Source organism: Silene latifolia, chromosome 2 (assembly GCF_048544455.1).
Source record: "Silene latifolia isolate original U9 population chromosome 2, ASM4854445v1, whole genome shotgun sequence".
In the NCBI taxonomy this organism is placed as follows: Eukaryota; Viridiplantae; Streptophyta; class Magnoliopsida; order Caryophyllales; family Caryophyllaceae; genus Silene; species Silene latifolia.
This window is the reverse complement of record NC_133527.1, coordinates 150,491,481-150,498,093: the sequence shown is the minus strand read 5'-3', so window position 1 is coordinate 150,498,093 and position 6,613 is coordinate 150,491,481. Positions and strand designations below refer to the sequence as shown.

At 36.7% G+C, this 6,613-nt stretch overlaps 1 non-coding gene across 1 annotated transcript; it reads left to right on the top strand.

Annotated features, from left to right (window-relative positions):
* The first annotated feature begins 5,990 nt into the window (after positions 1-5,990).
* LOC141645585 (small nucleolar RNA R71) lies at positions 5,991-6,097 on the top strand. The gene has a single exon (XR_012545063.1). It is a non-coding gene; the product is annotated as a small nucleolar RNA R71 (small nucleolar RNA).
* Positions 6,098-6,613: the final 516 nt, after the last annotated feature.

Genomic DNA, 6,613 nt, shown 5'->3' with positions numbered 1-6,613 from the left:
CATCAATATGTATGAGTCCTAATAGGTCACTAGCGCGAATTCCAACACCTTTGAAGGAGATTCGAGTCATCTTGCCAATAAGACATGATTCACACTTGCCATATGTAGAAAAATCGAATGCGGGAATATTCCCATTATCGACGAGTTTCTTCACGCGTTTCTCATTTATGTGTCCCATTCGACATTGCCATAGATACGTTTGATCTTTGTCACCAATCTTTATTTTATTATTATTCACGTGTAATAGTTCTGTGGTTTGGTCTAAGATATAAATTCCATTCATGGAAACTGCTTTGCCATAAATCATTTCATTGAAAGAGAAAATACAGCTATTATACTTTATTGAAAATGCAAAACCGTCTATAGGAAGTACAGAAACAGAAATAATGCTCTTAGACAAACTGGGTACATAGTAACAGTTATTTAAAAATAACTCAAAACCACTAGGGAGTTGGATTACATATGTTCCCTTCGAGACAAAGAAAAACTCGTGCTCCATTCCCGACTCGCAAGTCCACATCACCTTTTTCGAGAGGTATGATGTTCTTTAGGCCCCGCAAATGATTACACAGAGATGAGAACCACAACCAAGATCTAGTACCCAAGTTCAAACTTGCATGGTTAATCTCAATCATATGAATATAAGATGACATACCAACAGGAACGACGCGGCCTGCTTTGATGTCCTCACGGTAGACGGGACAGTTCCTCCTCCAATGTCTAGTCTTGTAAAAAAGGTGGCACTCTATGTCACCACCCTTGCTCTTACCTACAGCTAGGTTGCCATGAGCCTTGCCCTTACCTTTACCCTTGTTGTAAATCGTGAGAACATCCTGCTTCATGCTCCCACTCAATTTCATATCCTTCTCGGTCTGTACGAGAAGGGAGTGTAGCTCATAAGGACTCTTTTTCAAGTTATTCATGTAATAGTTCGCCCTGAAAAGGGCAAAACCATCGTGAAGAGAATGAAGCATTCGGTCAATGACAATGCTCTCACTTATTTTACAATTCAGTGCCTCCAGATTCTCGACATTCTCAATCATGTGAAGAATGTGTGGGCTAACCGGTTGGCCCTGCTGGAGTTTCGCATCAAAGAAGCGACAGGTATGCTCATATGTAACGATTCTTGGTGCTTTTGAGAACTCGTTAGTGAGCGTAGTGAAAATCTTGTTTGCACTTTAGGCAATGAAGCGTCTCTGCAAATTGGTTTCCATTGCAAAGATGAGTACGTTCTTTATTGCACCCGCTTCCATAACGAAATAACTATAAGCGAGTGACTCGTTGACTCCTGCATTGGGGCCTGGGTTGACCGGTATTGGCTCAGTTAAGTACTTGAGCTTACCGTCAGCAATGGCAGCATTCCGTAGTGCCGCCTCCCAGTCCGCAAAGTTGGACCCGTCATTTTTCAGACGTGTGAACTGATTCATCTGGTCCATGAATATTTTCAGCCAGGATGCGCGATCAAGTGTGGCACTAGGCATTGGGATTGCATTATTTCCAGCCATTTGTTGTAACAGTATTATCAAAAATAATCGTGTTCTACACTGTGAAAGAAGAATAAAAATAATAAGCATGTGCATCGTTTTGATTTTAAGTCTAATGAATTATTGTCATAACGCGAAGACTCAAGACATTTATACAATTGACCTCCCTCAAGAATTATATAAATGATCCCAAAACTCAATTCTCTGTAAATTGATAAGCTAACCTTTTAGCTAATTCTACCGTTAGAATTCTTGGTCGATAAATTTCTGTAAATTCTATCTTTAGTCCATCATAATCACGAGAAACTCTTCGGACTATGATGTTTAGGTAAACTAAGTCAACACAACTACTTACCCAACGTAGAAGGGGTCATATTATGCCTACCGACGAAGAAGGGATTCATAGTTGTTTGCCCTTATAAAGACTAATCTCAATTTCCATTTTAGAGGAAGATCCCATCAACTTTATTTTAATTCATTTTAAGTGAACTAATATCTAGCATGCGAGAATGAATAAACTAAGGCGATGGCTTAACAAGTGTGTGACATCTGTATGTCCATGAAAACTAACATACAACCTATATGAGTCAATTTTCATGCATTTTAGTAGTAGGTGGTTTGGTTTTAGGCGGAATATGATGCATAAACTAACATGTGAATGAAAAACAATAGAATGAAAAACGTAAAAACAATAAAAGTCCTGGTGTGGCCTATCCTATCAAAATGAACATTAAATACAAGTTTGGAATCCATCCTTGGACCCGAGAAGCTTGTCTTGATGTTCCATCTTGATCCATGTAGCGGGAGTGAGCTCCAATCTCCATCTTTAGTCTTCTTTGAAATTACAATAATTAGGGCTTGCTTGGATTGAGGGTAATAGAAGGGGAATGAATACGGGAGTAATATGTGAGGTGTATTTCTCATGTTTGGTATGCGGGTAATTATTCACCTCCTGGAATTATTACCCTTGTGAAGGGGTAATACATTACCCACCCTCTCCCGTGGGTAATGATTAAGGGAGTAAAAGATCTACTCAGTAATCATTACTCTTATGCCAAACATATCATCAAGGAACTCATTACCCCACTAATTAATTTCCCCAGTAATTATCGCCCAATAAAACTTACCCCCTTAATAATTCCATGGATTCCAGGCAAGCCCTTAAGATTACATAATAAACCTATTTATTACAATCTAATTTCAAAACCCAAAACTAAAAATAAAGGAGATTCGGGATCTCATAATTACATAAAAAAAATCATGTTTCCTTCATTACGAAAACATAATTTGACTAAGGCCACACTAAGTATTACAATTTACAACCGATTGCAAAAATAAATACGTAAATAAAATTCATTCATTCGATTCATTCAACAAAATTAAAATGCATCAACTAAAAATAAATTAAACATACATGACACAATTCTTTAATTATGTTGATTAATTTATCCAAACCACCTATTTAATTGATCAAATTAAGTGACAATTCCTCAATAATCACTATAAATTTAATCTTAATTCACATTAAACTTGTAATATGAATTCAATCCGTCAAAATTTTAAACTGCTTTAAAATAATTAGGTATCTTATAATTATGAACCGCTTCACAATAATTAATTTGCCAAAACAAAACAAAAACAAGACTACTTTTTTTATTGTCTCGGCAAAACCCAAAAAAAAAAACAGATTTTTTTATACACTGTCAGTAAACGGTAACAAAAAACAGATTTTTTTTTTTATCTTTTCTCGGTAAAACTGAAAAGAAACAAAAACAGCCCGTAATCTTTTCTCGGTTTTTCAGCAAAAACCGAAAAAAAAAACAGAACTTTTTTTTTAAAAAAAAAAAAATTACTGTGCATCCGTGAACAGTAACGGAAACGAAAATAAAAAATTCCACGGCTCAAAAAACAATCCAGCCGATTACATTTTTTTCTCGCAAACCCTAATTATTGTTTACAAACAATTTTATGAAAATCATCAAAATTAAAATTCGTGGCCTTGTCTCTGATACCACTTGTGGGAAATAATTTGTACACTTCCCTTATTATTAAGGATTATAACGAATTTAATGAAGACGATACTAGTCATAAAATAAAAATACATAAACAAAATTAAAGGATTCAGAAATAACCTTCGGTCCTAGAAAATACGGCCTAAGAACAATATCAAAATAGATATTCGCCTATCAGTTGCACCCAAGACGATATGAGATATGCCCTATTGATTATGCTAGAATCGATCTAAAATTTTCTGTAAAAATTTAGGTTTTTTGTGTTTTTACTGATGAGAAGAGGCAAGAGAATGAGTAGAAAAATTAGGTCTAAAAATAATCTCCCTCTCACCTACTTAAACCGTGAATTAGGTTAGTAATAGGGTGGATATTTTCTTCCTTATTTTCGGCTCATATAACCGAAATAAGGAGTATTATTTCCTTATTTTGGTTATTCAAAAAATGTATAAAATGTGTTAAATTGTCATCTAGTGAGGATCGAACCCATGACCTCTTGGTTTGTGTACCCTCACTATTACCACTATGACACATTCATCTTGTTGATATTAAATATAACCGATTAAATTTAATTACGAATTAACAGATTAATTCGTCCAAGCTAACATTACATACATTTAAATAAATATAACTTATTATATTCAATTTACGAATTCACAGCTAATTCGTCTCAACTAATATTATTTAATCTTCATTAAATAATTGTCTCATCAACACATTGACTAACTGTTTAGTCATATTAGGCATCAATGTGATCATATTTCTATAACCACATCTCTTAAACACATCCTATAGGTGTGACCTTTAGGGACCAGTTGATCACCGCCATCTGTATGATAATAACGTCAAACTTTCTAGCAAGCCAACCGTTATTAGGTAAACGTTAATCAACTGATTAAATATACGAAGTATACCCTTGTGAACCTGTAAGAGATTTACAAATGTTATCACATTAATTTGTGGAGGACACAAGCTCCAACATGACAAAGTCCACCGGGATGAAAAATTTCCCAATTCGTACGGGAACATCTTCCCATATCCCTAATGGTGTCTTCGTCGATCTATCGGCCATTTGGAGTGTGATATTGGTGCATTTAAGCTCTCCCATCCCCAACCTTTTACTCACCGAGTACGGCATAACACTCACACTAGCCCCTAGATCACATAAGGCTTTGTTGATCGTGGTGTCGCCAATGGTACACGGTATTGAGAAGCTTATCGGATCCTTAAGTTTTGGAGGTGAACTCCCTTGAAGTATTGCACTACTCACTTTAGTGTCTCAAGCTTCCGGATCGACTTCTTCTTTGTGAGGATGTCTTTCATGTATTTCGCATAGGCCGGCACGTGATTGATTAATTCCGTGAAAGGAATTGAGACTTCCAAATTCTTCACAATTTCCATAAATTTTCCAAGTTGGTCATCAAATTTGGGCTTGGCTTGACGACTTGGAAAAGGAAGTATAATCACAATAGGCTCCTTCTCCTGGACCTTGTCTTCATTTTTCTTTGAAATTTCTTCTTTTGATGATTCTCCATCTTTGGAGTTTTACACAATTTCTTCCTTATCACTAGCTTCCACAACTTCATCCTCAACTTGCTTCTTCGATGCTTCATACCTTGTACCACTTCTCAAGTGAATGGCACTAACTGTTTCATGTCTTGGGGGATTACTTTGAGGTGGTAATTTCCCCTTTTGTCTTTGTGAGCTTGAAGATGCTAGTTGAGTCAATTGGGTTTCCAACATTTTGGTGTGAGCTAGGATGTTGTTGATGGTGGTTTCCTTTGCTTGACTATCTTTTTGCATTTGAGTGAAAAATTCTTGTTGATTCTTTTGCATTTGAAGGACACCTTTTTGAACATCAAAACCTTGGTCATTTTGTTGATTGTATGGATTTTGATTTTGGTAACCTTGGTTTTGGTTGTAAAAGGGTCTTTGATTTTGGTTTCTCATGGGAGGTGGGGTGTATGTTGTTTGAGGGTTTTGAACATTTTGGCTTTTGTATGAGAGATTTGGATGGAATTTGGTGTTTTCATTGTAATAGTTGGAATAAGGGGTACCACTCTTGTATGCTTGGAAAGCATTCACTTGTTCATTTGTTCCCCTACATTCACTTGAGTCATGTCCCAAAGTTCCACAATTCTCACATATCCCACTTGGAATTGATGAAGATGCCGTCATGGCATTAACATGATGCTTTGGTGATTTTGAGGCTTCTTCAAGTCTAGCCATAGCTTTTTCAAACTTCAAGTTGATTTTATCAATGTGATCACTAAGTTGAGCACCCAATTGAGTAACGGAGTCCACTTCATGCTTTCCTCCTCTAGTAGCCTTGCGAGGTCTACTATATTGTGAGTTATGGACCGCCATTTCCTCAATTTTGTTCCAAGTTTGATTGTCATCAACTTCGGTGAACATTCCATTTGATCCCATGTTGAGAATGTTCCTTGAATCTTCATATAGACCGTTCCAAAATTGTTGTACCAAGAACCACTCGCTAAGTCCATGGTGAGGACATGAGCGAAAAATTCCTTTGAACCGCTCCCAAGCTTCATACAAAGATTCTTCATCCCTTTGCTTAAAACCCGTAATTTGAGCTCTTAGCATGTTAGTCTTTTCCCGTGGGTAGAATTTTTTGTAGAAAGCTAGAGCCAACTTCTTCCAAGAATCAATTCCGAGAGTGGCCTTATCAAGGGCCTTCAACCATTGTTTCGCGGTGCCAATTAGAGAAAAAGGAAATAAGACCCATCGAATTTGGTCTTGAGTTACACCGGTTTGAGAGATCACATCACAATAGTCACAAAAGGTCTCCATATGAGAGTGAGGGTCTTCACTAGGCATCCCCCCAAATTGGCTCCTTTCGACTAATTGGATAAATGTGGATTTAGCAATGAAATTTCCGGTCAAATGTTGTGGTGTGGGAGTACCATTTGGTAGGTTCTCCTCGGTGGGTACGGAATTTGATGAAAACTTAGGCATTGTGGGTTGATTTTGTATTGTATTTTGTGTTGGGTTCTCCTCACCATATCTTGCAAAAGGGTTGATGAACTCAATAGTTGGTTGAATATCTACAACCTCACTAATATCTCTCAAATTTCTCCTAGCAAGTCTTCTATTGGTTGT